General features: G+C 39.2%; 1 pseudogene; it reads left to right on the forward strand.

Moving 5' to 3' along the window:
* LOC139702967 (guanine nucleotide-binding protein subunit alpha-12-like) overlaps nt 1-16134 on the forward strand; it is a 75699-nt pseudogene that overhangs the window by 1788 nt on the left and 57777 nt on the right.

The raw sequence follows: 16134 nt of genomic DNA on the forward strand, positions 1-16134 counted from the left end.
ATAAGACCACAGGACTCCTCCTTTTGAGTTTTATCAGTGCTCACTGTGAACATGTTTGCATCTGTGTTCAGTGCCTTCCCTCTTGGTTCAGATTCAATGTGTGTTGATCTTGTTAATCCACAGATGTATAAATTTTCTGTTTAATAATCTAGCAAACATGTAGTTTATTGGTTTACCAGTTGCATATTTCTGAGTCATATCAAGCAGTTTTCCAGCAGCTGACATTATATTTGCATCCTTGTGGCTAGAAATGGATTTAAATAGACTATAATAGACATAAAATAAGAACAATGATATAAACTTAGAAAGTGAAAAAGAAAGAAAGCCATACTCTTTCATTGACTTAGTGTATCTTTTTTTTTTCAAGGAAGCAGTTTATTAAAGATAATGTTCATCTGGTTTGTAGTGCATGCCTGTGATGCCAACCAACTACTTGTCTGGGGTTGGAGGATATCTAGTGCTGAGAACCATCTTCCCATGCAGATATCAGCAATGGCTAAGCCTCCAGCAGATCCCCACATTCCCAGTTCCCTTTGGGGGCCCAGTGGTAACAGGGGTCTAAGGCACATGGGAATCCAGAGAATATCTAAAGTGTGTAAAAACCCTGAATTCCCTTTGTAGCTGAAGGATTTGGATTGGAAATTTCCCAAATTGGAACATTAATGTCAAGACCATTGGCCACTAGAAATTAGGCATATGGAAAATAGGCTAGAGTTAGGGGTCACAGCTGGGTACCTAGTAATAATGTCTCTAGGGAAAACCAGATTCCCTTTTCACCCCAGCCTGTCCTCTTTGGATAGTGGGGCAGAGGCAGGATTTTCTCTGTACCCCAGTCCAGACCCTCTTATTCAATATGCTAGTCTTACTTTGATCTGAAGAATTAGCTTAGGCCACGCTGGGCCTGGTGGCTCAAGCCTGTAATCTCCAGCGACTCAGGAGAGACCAAGGGAGGACTGTAACAATTCTAGGCCAGCCTGGACAACTTAGCCAGACCATCTCGAAAGGGCTGGGGATGTAGCTCAGTGGTTAATACCCCTGGGTTCAATCCCAGGAACCAAAAAATGAATTAGCTTACCTTGGGAGCCTTATTTTTGTAGGGTGGACAGAAATGCAGAAGCCGCAAATCTCCAGAAGGCTCCCAGGATGCCTCCTCAAATAGCAGACTTAGTGTGTCTTTATATTAATGAAAATTATATTCCATAGTCAGGGTTACCTTGTTTTGGAAAATATTACCTCCCTTTACTTCTTTGTATCATGTGTTACAAAGCAGCTCTTTCGATTCCATTTCTGACCCTCCCTATTTCTGGACAGGTGGATTGGCATTTTGACTTCGCATGTCATGCAGCAAAGGAGATTTGATGTGCTTGTGGAATCCTGCTCAGCAGTTACTTGATCTTCCTCAGGGTCCTCCTGGCCGTTGTTATAGCTATTGTGTCAACCATCACGTGTGTCACCATGAAAGGTAAAGAATAGCCTTTTCTATTTGACACCTAATTCATTTTATTTTCATAGTTTATTGAGATGTAATTTGCATACCCTGTGATCCACCCATTTAAAGTATACAACTCAGGGTTTTTAGTACATGTCAGAGTTGTGTAACTATCACCACAATCAACTTCCAAACATTTCATCACCTCCAAAAGAAATCCTGTCAGTACCAATTAGCATTTCCCCCCACAGTTCACCAAGCCCTAGGCACCTACTCATCTGCATTCTGTCTCCATAGATTTGCCTATTCTGGACATCAGAGAAGTGGAATTATCCACTGTGTTATCTTTTAGTCTGGCTTCTTAGCATAATGTTTTCATGGTTCACCCATGTTATTCATGCTTAGACCTTTATTCCTTCTTATGGCTGATTAAATTGACATTGAAGGGACCCCATTTTACTCATCAGTTGGTGAATATTTGAGTATTTCTCTTTTTAAATATTACCAATAATGCTGCTATGAATATTTGCACACAAGTGTTTGTACAGAAGTGTGTTTTTCTTTCTCTCAGGTATATATCTGGGAGTGGACTTGCTGGGTCATGTGGTAACTCTACATTTAACCTTTTTTCAAAAAATATTTTTTAGTTGTCAGTGGACCTTTTTTTATTTTTATAGGGTGCTGAGAATCTAAATCAGTGTCTGACACATGCTAGGCAAGTGCTCTACCACTGAACCACAACCCCAGCCGCTCTACATTTAACCTTTTGAGGAACTGTCAGACTTCTGAGCAGCTGCACCTTTTACTCTCCCATCAACAGTGTAAAGGGTTCTAATTTCTCATCCTAACCAACACATTATTAGACTTCCTGATTATAGACATCCTAGTGATCAGGAAATGGTATCTAGTAGTTTTGATTTGCATTTTTTGATGACCAGTTGACTAAAAGGTGTTGACCTTTCATGTGCTCATTGGCCATCAGTTTTGGAGAACTAATTCTGTAAAAGGATAAACAAGTTTATTTATCTCTTTATTAATGAGTTATAGTTATACTGATTCTGTGCCACCCCCTTTATTTTGTTTTGGTGCTGGGGATTGAATCCAGGGCCTTGCACATGGTAACCAAAATCTATCAGTGAACTATACCACTAGCCCTTCTGTCTAATCTTTTTGATAATTCTTCCAACATATTACAGATTTATGCAATCATTTCTTAGAAAATATCTCTGGAAATATTGGAATCTTCCCCTCTTTGATTGCAGTGGTTCACAGTGAGCTAAGCATTCTGTGGCTAATAAAAAAGGGCATAGGAAATTTTAAAAATTGAGTCTCAGAAATTCTCTTAGCTGGTCCCAATTTGTGTCCTTTTTTACATGACAAATCAGTAATTATAGGATTCGTGCTCTCCTAACCTCAGTGAGATGTTAATAGAAAATTATACAATAGGATCATGGGAATCCCCGAATTTGCAGCCATTGGTGAGAAGTGCGAGTGGCCTGGGAAACCCGGAGCTTATGGCTGATGTCTAAAAAGAAGATGGTGTAGGGGCGGCCTGTGGCCTCAACTGGTAGCACATGACCTTCATGTGGTTGATCAGCATCAGATTTGCTTTACACAGTGCTGTCTTTAATGACTTCTTCCTTTTTGGTACTTTTACCTCTGAAGTTACTCCATTCACCCAACCACCATCCCTCTTTTAACACATTCAACCAATCTTAAGCTTATTCAATATTGGTCCCTTCCAATCCCTTCACATCGTCTCCACTTGCCTCTCCAACCCCACATCACATCTCATCGATGGCTCTGTTGCCACCTCTCTTTAGCTTTGTTTTTCTTCTGGCTGATACTTTGCTTTACCTGCTTCTTTCCAGCTGTTCCCATATTCTCTGATGCTCTCATCTCTCAAGGTACTTGTCTACAGTCATTCATTGCCCAAACTCTTAGCTCTTTCCTCTCTGTGCCTTCTATTTACCAGCTCGAGGTCTTCCTATCATCTCATTCTTCTTCCAACCTGCTCTAGTACCTTCATTTCCCTTCACAAGTTTCTATTTCAAGAAGACTCTTTGGATTTTCTTCTGTCATGTAAAATTAGAAACACAGGTTGTGGAGAAGACTCCCATTTTGACTCAAGTAGCAAAGACTACTATTCCCCCTGTGTTCCTAACCTTGGACATTACCAGGAAGCCATCTCCTGTTATATGCTCTCCTCGATTTTGGATTTAAGATTATTGTACAGCTTCCTTTAAATTTTCTTTCACTCTTCCTGTGTTGTCTCTCTCAGTGACTTCCTGTGTTTCCTCTTCCAGTCTCTACTTTAAGTTCTGCAACCTTCTCTGTTATTTCGCTACCTAAAAAATGAGGTGTTTTTCTCCCACAGGTAAGAAATTTGGTCAATTAACCACAACCCTGTATTGTTTGACAACAAAAAAATAATCCAGAATGACAAGATCATATGCATCATTACAGTAAGAAGATTTTCAACTTTATTCAGTTTCCTCACAAATGCACTGTGCTGTACTCTTCACAAGCATATAACACATGTGCTCTCTTACAATATACACTACAGAAAAACATTTAAAGAAAAGTTAAATAACAGCAGCTTGATATTCACCATAATGATGATAGAACATCACATGAAAATTTTATATTTATTAGATTATGGGTTAATACCACTGAGGTATAAAAGTAATATGATAAAATAGATAAAAAGAATAAAAACCTCGGAGAAATATATATATATATGAACACAAACATGTTATAACACTCATTACAAAACTAATAAGGAAAAACAAATTTCCAAACAATATCTATCTCAGAACTATTTAAAATAAACAGTGTTCAAAATAAATAACATTTATCACATGTACTAAAACTGTGACAATCATATAAATAAATCATCTTCATGCTTGGTATCCTTAAGGGATATGTGACCCAAGATGAATTAAAAGGAGAGGTAAAAAGAGAATTTACAGGGGGAGAGAGATATTCATGGCTAAAGGATATTCACTTTAGACCAAGATGAACCATTCATCAAAGCTGACATGTAGGCCCAATTGCTGTGGGTTTAGGATTTCTAGCACATCCTGAGTGATAAACTGTTCTCTCTCAGGTCTAGCTGAGCAACGTCAGAGCCCCCAGCACACCTCTAGGGGGTCATCTGTGTGGTTGGAGTTTGAGACCATGAAGCTGACTTGGAGATTCAGGCTGTTTCACCATCTGCAGAGGGTGGCTGTGGGTGGAGGTGGACAGGACTGGATCAAGAAGGTAGGTCCTCGAGCATCCTGAATAGAAAATCACTGACTCTGTCTGTCATCAAGCCAGGGATACAGAATTTTGTCCCTCCCCTCAGGCCAACATAGTTCCAGGACTTCTAGGCAATGAGGGTGCGATCCCGGCCCCACACCCAGAGCTCCGGATCATAAGCTTGAATCTGGAAAGGAAAAGAGCCCCCACCAAAGCTGATGACTTTACAGGATATTGAGGGGTTTGAAGTTATGGTTAATTTATTTTCCCATTCCTTAAAATCACTTCACTTTGATTTGGACTTTCTAGTCACCGTGATTCAACAGTGTACAAATATCTAAAACTACAATGTTGAGAGGCTTGATTCTATTAACTAAGTTCTGTCAGCTACAAAGGAGGTGACATAGCAAGGTGTAATTATTAGATTTATTTAGCCTGGTGACAAATGAAGTAGCTATATACGGATATCACAACATTATTTCAGCTATTACTCACATGGACAACACTTATCAGGATCATGTTATATAAAATGTGGGACACATTTTTTCAGATTTCTTTTCAATAAAAATCGAGTATATTTTCCTATATCAGATAAATAAATTAAGCATTTGTAAAGATGCTTTGACAGATAGAATCCTTTTTGTGTCCCTTCCCATCAAATTTGAAAAGTTGATTTTATCAAGAGACAAGCTTTATCATTGTCCCTGATTTGAGTAGAATAGTGGCTGAACATTAGTAATATTTCTGCTTGGATCCATCAAGAATACTTAGTAGCATGGTTAAATGCAAAACTGAGGACTGCCCAGGAAGTCCTTCCCTCCCTCCTGAGCTTTCTCCTCCCCAGAGCCCACCTGCAGCCACCCACCTTCCTGTGTCGCTCCAGTCAGCCCATCCCTCTCCCCCCACAAGCACACACAGCACCACCCACCTCCTCACACTCCTCCTTGGAAACCCGAGTGTTCCAGTCCATGGAGCAGATGAACTGATATCGCAGTTTGTGGAACAGGGGACGCTGGGCGTAGCTCTTCCCATAGAGGAAACGAAAGATTTCTTGTTTAGGAGCCTGGTTGTCCTCCTCCATGTCATTGGCCAGGTAGCTGGGGAAAGAAACCAGGTTGCTCTTTAGAGGCACAACCAAGAAGGACCTCCCCTTGGAGTCAGCTTCCCAAAACGGACTCCCAGAGGACCATCTTCAGACAGGACTGCACCAGCCCTATTAAGTGTTATAGAGGACCATGCCTTGGTCCAGAGGACTCTGCCAGACACACACCTTCTGAAGAACTCCAGCTCTTTTCTAGAAAGCATTGAGCAACACAGTTGTGGGGCAGTCCTAAGGGGTGGTTGGACCCATCTTGGAAGAATTTTTAGGGTGTGTGTAGAAAGCCACAAATGTGAGAAGACTCCTGTATGAAGAACCAGAGGGGACCACCCTACACTGGACCTGTGCCAGGCTGGGAATTGGGCATCTGTCTTGGAAATCCAGAGGCAGAAAACAGAGCAATGTTGGTGTAGATAAAGAAGGAAGAGCAGTCAGATGTGGCTGCACCTCCAGTCTCTCTGCCAGTGACAGGAGGTGCCCATGCTCTCCTCCACTCCTCTCAGGTGGGCTTTAGGTTTCCTTGGTTTTCTTGACTCTTTAACAACTGGCCTTTAGGGAGCTTGTGTGTTGCTTTGACTAGGGAAGTGTGGAAAAGAAAAACAAACTATACTACAGTGCTGTGATCTCGTGTACACGGAGCAAACAGGACAAAGAGGCTAAAAGTAAAAGAAAGGTTAGTGCCCCTCTGCTCCCCTCCTACCCTCCCAGGTAGTGAGTCCTGATTGATGAAGGAGACCCAATACTCACAGGGCCAGAAAGAAGTGGATTCGTTGGTACTGCCAGGGGAAGAGGCCAGCCCGGCTGAAATAAGCTATGACCATAGACAGGAGGTACTGATGGAGAGAGAAGAAAAACACAGAGAGAGGTCACATCCTGGAAGAGGAGGAAAGAGGGGACAGAGGAATGGGAGTCTGGGGTGAAGAGTGCCCCTGAGAGAAGTTCACCACGTAAGGAGACCTGCTGGTTTGGGGAAGGACCTGAGACAGTCAGAGCAGTTGGGGGAAGAAGAGACTTAGTGTGTTCTGTAGGATCAGCTCTGAGGGGACCTTTTGAGGAAAGGCATGTAGGTCAGCTGGGTGAGGAGGGTCTTGGGTAAGCTGGAGAACAGGGGGTCCCAAGAAGTGCAAAGAGGAGAGGAGCCCCAGCAATAGGGATATAGCTCACTCTGTAGAGTGCTTGCTAGCCTCGCATGCACAAGGCCCTGGGTTCAATCCCTAGCATCACAGAAAAAAGGCTGTTGAGCACTGGGGTTTTGGCTCAGTGGTAGAGAGCTTGCCTAGCACATGTGAGGCATCGGATTCGATCCTCAGCACCACATAAAGATAAAAAATAAAGGTATTCTGTATATCTACAACTAAAACATATTTAAAAAAATAAAAGAGGAGAGGCGCCCAAAATCTCAGGTAACAATAGCCGAGAGAGGAGGATAGGAATGCAACACCCCAAGCAGAAGCAAGGTCCACCTGTCCTCACTGCATGGAACTGCTAGGCCCTGAAGAGAGATGTTGACAAGTCACAAAGGGTCAGGACTTGGCACATCTTGTTGGTTCTACATGGAGACAGAAGGACCGTGGGCTAGAAATCCCTCCTCATCCAGGCTGTGCTGGAGCAGGATCACTGCCCAGTAGAGAACAACCTCACCTTGTCAGACACTCTCAGATTCTTGTCCCAGGCCAGGAATCTTTTGACAACAGGATCTTCTGTGAACAGAACACTGGTGTTAGTTGGGAACCAGAAGGGGCTTCATGGGTGATAGACAACAGAGAGAAGAATAGGACCTCCACTGAAGAAGGTGTGGGATTGGAGTGCAATAGAGCCCAAAAGAGCCCGATATCCCAGTTGGATAGGAAAAGGACAGGAACATTCCTGGGAAAGCTGCTTTGCCCTGAAACCCCCCCAGGGAAACAACTGAGTGAGGGTTGGGGTAAGAGATAGACGTCTGTATGACTAAGAACTTGGAGTAAACCGCGAGGGCCCATCATCCCCCAAGAATGCACCACCTCAGAATTAGAGTTACTATGTTATTTTCTAGTTTGATAGGCACCGCTCAGGGAGGATGAAATCTATTAGAACCACAGTGTCTGCAATCAGTGAGGTTAATTGGAATCAAGCTCTGTGATCCCAAGCAGGGTCATTTTTCAGGTGTAATGTAATCATCCATCATCTAAGAGTTTCACAGGGTACATGGGTCCTGAGTCCTCCAGGAATGGGGATCTCAGGGATAGCAGGGCTCTTTGGAAAAGTGCAGTGGCTGTAAGTTCCTTGTTTGTGTAAAGAGCAGGATTGGAGGGCGCTACCTGGGTGTCTCCCTACCTAGAAGCCTCTTGAAAACCTCATGGTGTTCTGGTTGCACCGAGTTCATGCGCCGTTTTTTGAGTTTCATTTTGAGGCCACACAGTGACACGACATCCCAGGGGTGATTTAGCTCACTTTCCAGTTCCTCCAGCTCATCCTCAGATTCAGTGGAGGACTCTCTCTTTCTCTTTAGGCCAGTGGTCTCAGGCAGGAGGCCAGATTCTACCCAAGGTACTGAATCAAAAATCCCCGGGGGATCATCATCCGAGTCTCCCTCAGATTCTGAGGTCCACTCTCTCTTCCTCGAGGACCGACATGGGAGGCAGGGTTTTACCCACAGACCTGAGTAAAGGAAGCAGAGTCAGGCTCCTGTATTTGGAACTCATCCTTTCATCCTCTGATACCAGTTCACCTCCCACACCCCAGACCTTCAACTGTTGCCTTCTTAGCTTGGCTGGTAGCTGTCTTCTCCTTACCATTGTCCCATCTCCCTGTTCCTCAAAACTCTTTCTCATTATGGACACTTTCTCTCATGGGTGGAGTGACCCTTTTTACATCCCCTGTACCCATTTCCTGAACTTAGATCTCATCTTCTAGCCCAATTCCTTTCTCTGCAGATTTTCCATCCATGTGGACTTCCTTGTCCCGTGGCCTATTCTGAACTTCAAAAGTGGGCTTCCCACCTTTCTGGCTGCTCTATCCCTTCCTCCTTACCAGTCATCATGTCAAATCAGTTCTCAACTCTAGCTCCCTCACCTGATGGACCTGCCACCTCATCATCTACCACCACCTCCAGGTGGGATTCTGAGGTGCTTGCCAGGGAAGGCGATTGCCCAGACTGGGAGATTTGTTGATCCTCCATAAGTTCTCCAATACTCTGTCTTCCTTCTACAAAACCTAGGTTCTTAGAGAGAAAGATAAATCTTTCTCCAGAATTTGGTTGAATAGGAGTCTGTTCGCTCTTCTCCAAACGGGAGAAACCAGGTGAAGAACAGTACTGAGGACAAACTGTTGCCCACTGCACTGCCAGTGGTCAACAGAGTCTGTCCCTTCCAGTCAGGAAGGTTGGAAGCCTCTGATGTCATCGCTTATTCCAACCTGGCAACCAGTGTGAAGGAAAACACCTGCAATTGTCAGACTGGAATGTGCACCTGTCCTAGAATTCTAGAGGAGATAGTCTCTGCTGCTACTAATCCAAACTCTGTCCACTTTGTCTCTGACCCCTTTTTCACTTCTGTCTAGACATGGGTTCTTCTCTCCATTCTCAACACAACACATGTTAGATACCCAACCTCTGGGCATTTCCATTTCAGAGTTCAGTGCAGTGGGAGATTAAGGAGTATGGCAAGGAAGAAGGGGGAGGGCAGAAATGACATGACCTCCCAAGAAGGAGCTCAGTATGTACAAAAGAACCCACGTACACTGAATTATCACTTGAAAACCCTAAAAGGAAACACTCAGTTTAGCAAATCTAATCTGCTAAGTGCCACTGGTCTTCACTGTTTTCAGAAATCTGTTAAGGGGACACACACTCTGCACTTAGGCATGTTTGACACAAGGATTCCTTTTGAGGTCATAAAATCATAGGAAATTGTACCCATGCTCATGGTTTTCCCAGAGTGTCTACACTTTCTGGGAGTCTATGGATCACCTCAGGTTAGCCTCTCAGTTCCAATCAATCTCTCTCAGTTACATAGCATATTTGGGAGCACAGACATTGCTCTTGACCTGCATATTTCATTATCACCCATGCACCCTATGGAAAGTCTCACATGTAGAAAAGGAAACAAATGGGAGATTTTCCCATTGAAGACAGAGAATAGTATTTACTGAAAAGATGGGAAGTGCATGGGATGTGACCCAGCACCCAGTGGAACTGGGAAGCTGCTTCCAAACATCCTAACTCAGCCTTTTGCTTTCCAGCTGGGCATTCAATCCATGTTTTATCTTTCTGTCTACAGAATGTGGTTAAATGTGTAGAAAACTTGCCATGTTAACCATCGTGGTGTGTAGAGGGTGAGTGGTGTCAATTGCGTGCATGTCTCACTTAATAATGGAGATATATTCCTAAAAATGTGTTATAGGGTGATTCATCATTGTATAAACATCCTAGAGTGCTCTTACACCAACTGAGATGGCTATAATCTCACTGTGTTGTCATACTGTGGGAGAAATTCATGTATGTGGTGCATTGTTCCATCGTTGGCCATAACGTCATCATGTGGGGCATGAGCTGTATTATCCATCTGGAGAGCTTTTCCATCACCATAAACAGACATTCTTCACCCATGAAGCATTAATTCCCACTTCTCCTTCTACAATTTGGCCATCATTATACTTTCTGTCTCTATGAAATTGAGAACCCTCTGTGTTGAGGACTGTGAACTCATACAGTATGTGTCCCACTGTGTCTGGATCATTTCACTTTGTGTACTGTCCTCAAGATCCTACATTGCTTGAACTATTAATATGTATAAGACTGTCATTCAGGAGGTCACAATCTAAATTCATACTTGTCACACCCACAGTAGAGGAATATTATAATAGACGTAATGTGCTATTAGTATGGGAAGAGAGATAAGAGTGGAAATAAGCCTTTAGAAACTAGATGTCTTAGGATGACGTTAATTTAATTTATGGGGATTAGCTGAGAAATTGAGTGACATCTCTTTCTACCTGTGTATGTCTCAACACTGAAGATCAGAACTTAGCCACTTTTTTTTTTGACAACCTTAGACTATTTTAAATCAAAACTGACCCTTGAACAATGGAGGGCTTGGGGGTGCCAATCTCAGTGCAGTGGAAAATCTGTGTGTAACTCTTGACTCCCCAGAAACTTATTAACAGCCTGGGGTCAATCAATAGCCTCACTGATGATGTAAATTTGATTCACACATATATGTTATGTGTATTACATATGTTAAATAACACATTAGAACCAAGAAAGACCACTTTGTGCTGTGGTCTGTAATTTATTGGGGAAAAAAAAAAAAACTTCTCACAGAGATGATTAGTGTCCCATACATCTTATTTAATTAATCAATTAATTTATTTTTATGGTTGCTTGGGGAAGTGTATTCCTATGCATATATGCATTTTTTAGTGTTTGAGAGTTTGAGATAGATTTGGGAAAAATATTAGAAGACACACAATCTGAACTCAAAATTTTAATGACAAAATGGCTCTCTGCCTGCACAGACCACCCCTCTTTCTATGTCTAGGTTCCACTGCAAGTTCCAGAACTTATTCTGCTCTTAGAATTAAAAGCACCTCCTTCCTTGGATAGTTGGGTGGAGCAACATCCAAACCTCTGGAGGCTGTTCTATGCAGAGCTTATAAGCAGGCTTTCTTTTTGTCTCCGGGGATCACCTCCTCTCCCCTGACCTTCACTAGGCTTTTTCATTTTTTAATTATTGTTATTTTTTTATTTGTTCTACTTAGTTATACATGACAGCAGAGTGCATTTCAATTAATTGTCTACAAATGGAGCACAATATTTCAATTCTTCATACATTTTAATTGGCTACTTTCAACACTTGAGTTTCCACAGTAGCAACAGGAGGTATCTCTGAAATTATTTCAGTAGTACAGTATGTGATACACTTAATTTTATGTAGTGACAATACTGCATCTTTATGTTGTTTACATTTCTCTGGACTGTAAATGATACCTTGAATATTCCGAAAGTATGTGCCAAATTTTTGATAAATTTTAGCTTTTCATGATACATTGGTGGATATTTTATGGTAGAATATAATAAAGTAGATGATTATATGTATATTATGAATTTATAGCATATCTAAATTTTTCTTAAAATTTTAGATATATCTAGAATATAAGAGTCTGAGTTTTTTCAAATTATCACCCCACCCCCCCCCAAAAAAAAACACCTGCATATGAATGGACTTGCACAATTCAAATCTATGCTGCTCAAGAATTAACTGTGCTTGTAGTTTATTAAGAAAATTAACTCACTCATATTCCTTATAATTATTTCATTTAACTTCGTTTATTATATTATAAACTTCTTGTTTTATACTTTACTTTGATCAATTGAAAAACTTCTTTTCATCACTCACATCCACATTGATTTGGAAGTTCTATCATGTATCTCCATTTGTCGATTGTTATCATTCTAACTTTGAAGGAATATTAGGCCTATATTTCCCTACTATTAACATTAAATTTAAACAATTACCCATGAATTATGCTTTGTTTATCTAGTTTCTCTTCACTATTCAGATGAAAACTTCATATCATTTTTTAAATTTTCCAAATGAAGTTAATAATAAAAGTGTAACTTTTGATCTAAGCTTTTATTTCTTCTCTTATATATGTATATAATATTCATTTAACACATTTTCCCAATGCCCAATGGTATTATCATTAAATATTCATGCATATTCATATATTATTAACACAAAATATATTTTCACCATTATTTATAATGATATTTTTCTTCCCGTATCTTGAAAATTTGTTCTATTTTAATTAATAATCTCCTTATAGAGATTACTCTGAACACTTGTATGTTGAAAAATATCTTTCTTTAGTCTTTACTTTAGACTACTCTGGGTGCATATTACTTGGATTGCACTATTTATCTTAATTAAAATCTATAAATTTTGTTCTTTTAAATTCTAATATTCTAGGTAATAAATTACAACACATATTTAATTTCCTTAAATAATAAACTCTTTCTGCCTTGAAGTGATATATATCAATCACTGTTGCATTCAGCTTCAAGAAGCAAAACATTGAACATAGGAGCTTGTTTAAAGTATAAATTCATTTTCTCACAAATAAAAGTTTAGAAATGAAGAATGCAGTATTTCTTGGGGAATCCACATCACTGTCGGGAACTAAGAGTCCACATGCCCATTTTCAGCAATCCTTAGGAAATAGATTTTGTCCTTATAGCTAGAATTAAAAGTTCCAGTTATCACATTCTAATTCCAAGTAAAATGGAAAAAGAAGGAGACATAAATTATACTTTTCTTGTTTTTAAAGTTACTTATATTAGTATAAATTCCATATAGTAAAATGCACTTATTATTTTCAAGTCAATAAATGTTGACATATGTATATATTTATGTAATCACAACCACACTCAATTTTAGAGAATTTTCCTCATTCCAAAAAGTGTCTTATGCCTCCTCCTAGTCAATAACTTCATCCCTCACTTCTAAGTAAATACCAATCTGATTTATCAATACTATTGATTACTACTGTCCATTCCAGAATTCCATATAAATAAGATCATATTGCATGTATTCTTTTGTGTTTGTTTCTTTTTCACTTAACGTTTCTGAGGCTTATTAGTATTTTGTGTGTATCTGTAGTTTGTGACATTTTATTGCTGAACATTTTGTTTTGAAGTTGTTCTAGTTAGTGTTCCCAATAATCGTTCTTTTCCTATTAATGTATTACCCTTGCATGCGAAGTTTAATATTCAATTGATGATTTGAGGAACACCCATGCAATAGTTCTAGAATTTTTTTCTTCATATATCATTTCTTTTTAGAACTATTTCATATAAATTCCAGGGGTCCACCAACCTCCATTTTTTTCAGTTCAGTGAGATAGCTGATTTTTGTCTGAATTTTCCTCCCCTACACCAAAGTCTAAAATGTGCTCCCAGATAAAAACCTAGGAAAATTATTTTGCTTACCTCTTATACTTTTTTATTTCTATTCTCTTTGAGGTCATAATTCTTTTGTCTGATGTCTAAATGTCTCAAAACAGAAAACAATTACTTTGTTATTTTATGAATTCAGTTTTAGGTTCTGTTTTGTTTTATTTTTGATACTGCTTCTCTATTTCCATATTAACTAGAAGCTAAGAGAGAGATCTATAATTTTCATTCAGCATATTTGCTTATATGTCATTAGACAAAAGTTAAACTCATGGTTAACTTACTTTCAAAAGAGGCTGGAACAGAATAATACATGTAGGTGACAATTCACTCAAACATAAAGTGAAATATAGAGTTTTCTTATTAAAGAATTCAGTAAAGTGGACATCAAAAGGGAATAAGAAGAGATAGTTATAGGAAATCTATATGATTTTAACCTTGTTTTAGATAAAATATACAAAAATGTTGTCAGGAAGAAACAAGTCTTTTAGGAAAATAAAGAGACAAAAAAATCACATAAGAGACAATCAAACTTGTGATGCACAAATTTATAAAAGCTCATTTTTCTCTAGTAATCACAGAAATTAAAACAAAAACCACAACCACATAACAGCAAACATTCAAAAGTCTGGCAATAAAATGTTTGAAGTGATATGAAACAATTTAAACTATAATAAACTGCTAATTGAAGTTCAAATTAGTACAACCACTTGAAAAGCAATTTAGAAATATCTAGTACAGATGAAGGTAGGCATAATATACAGTCTACTTATTTTATTCTTAGGCATTTGCCTTAAAGACATTCTGTGAGGAGAACTGTGAGTATGATAATAGCAACACTCTTTGTAATAGAAACATAAGTTCACAGTTAAGTTTGCAAAAAAGAAAGAATATGTATAAATGTGCTTCAACTGAAAAGGGAGTTATGCCCTGATAAACCTATCACAATTTGAAAGAATTTTAAGTTGAAAATGTATTAAATTCTCCTAACCTACTTGACATCATAGCTTAGCAATACAGTACACTATAGAGCATTGGTTGTTTATCCTTGGGATCAAATAGCTGTCTGGGAACTGTGGATCATTGCTGCTGTCCAGCATCACAATATCACTAACCCAAGAAAGGATAACAATTCAGAATTTAAAACACAGTTTCTACTGAATATGTATTGCTTTGCACCATTTTAAGTTGAGAAATACAAAGTCAAATTATTGTTAAGTTGGGGACCGTCTGTAGTGTTTATTCTACTTTATTCAACAAAATATTTCACAGGAGTTAATATGAACTAAGAATGGCTTGCACAGAACTTAGATGTCTCTACCAGCTCAGGTTAATTTGTGTGGAACTTCTCAATACAGATGTTCAGCTGTTGTACCTTTCATTTAGAGGTGGACTGAGAAATGGGAGAAATTGGGAAGAAATTTAAGAAGCTGTATTGAGACCACACTATTCTCAAGTTGCAAGACGTGTCTGTTATTCTCAGGTGGGTATTTTAATTTCCCACCAGTGCTTCTATTTCTGCTTAGGGATAGTTTTCACAAAGTTAAAGAGTATCACCCCATCCATGTGCCCAGTAAACCTTTACACAGAATAACTCACTCTTTTTTCCTTACCCAACCTCAATATGATAGCTCCATCTGTAAACTTTGCTTCAGATTCCCCTAGCACTAACTGACTTTTTCTTAACTATCAGGATTTTTCCAGGCTTTATCCACCAAGACCTTCAACTATGGCACTTCTACTTAAAAGTTCTCAGCTATATGCAAGTTCTCCTTCAACTTTCAACAACTAGCCATGATTAGCTAAGTCACCAGGAATAATAAGTGACAGGGTATCCTCCTCTACTTAAGGCTGCCATCTTTCCATGTCTTCCAAATGTATAAGTCAACCAAATTTTGAGACCATACTGAAAATGGATCTTGAAAGTCTCTTAAGACTTTGGAAATGACACTGATAGTCTTACCAAAAATTAAAAGGAATTATTATTATTTTGAAAGTATTAATGGTTTTAAAGATCCCGGCCCTCTTACATACCTGTGATGCTGCTGACATTCTCACATTTTGTTGCTATGTATTCTCAGCTTGCTCATTGCCAAAAAACATTGCAGTTCCTCTTTGCTGCTCAAATAATTATACATTCTAAATCTTCAATGATCATCCAGTGATTGCAAATTTATTGATTTCTTTCACCCTGCTTATTCACTGGGAGGATCAGATTTTATGTCAAGAACGTAAATCTATTTTGACCAAGAGTAGTAGAGTTCAGGCAAATCACTCCTTTCTTTTGCATGCTCAATATTGCTTTACCAAAACAAAATAAAATAAAATGTAACCTCTGAAAATATGAGGGCTTCAAAAACAACTAAAAAAATGCATGGCAAGCTTTAATGCTTATCCACATGTCCAAATTGCCAACAGAGAACAATTGAAAAA

Source organism: Marmota flaviventris, chromosome 19 (genome assembly GCF_047511675.1).
Source record: "Marmota flaviventris isolate mMarFla1 chromosome 19, mMarFla1.hap1, whole genome shotgun sequence".
Lineage (NCBI taxonomy): Eukaryota > Metazoa > Chordata > Mammalia > Rodentia > Sciuridae > Marmota > Marmota flaviventris.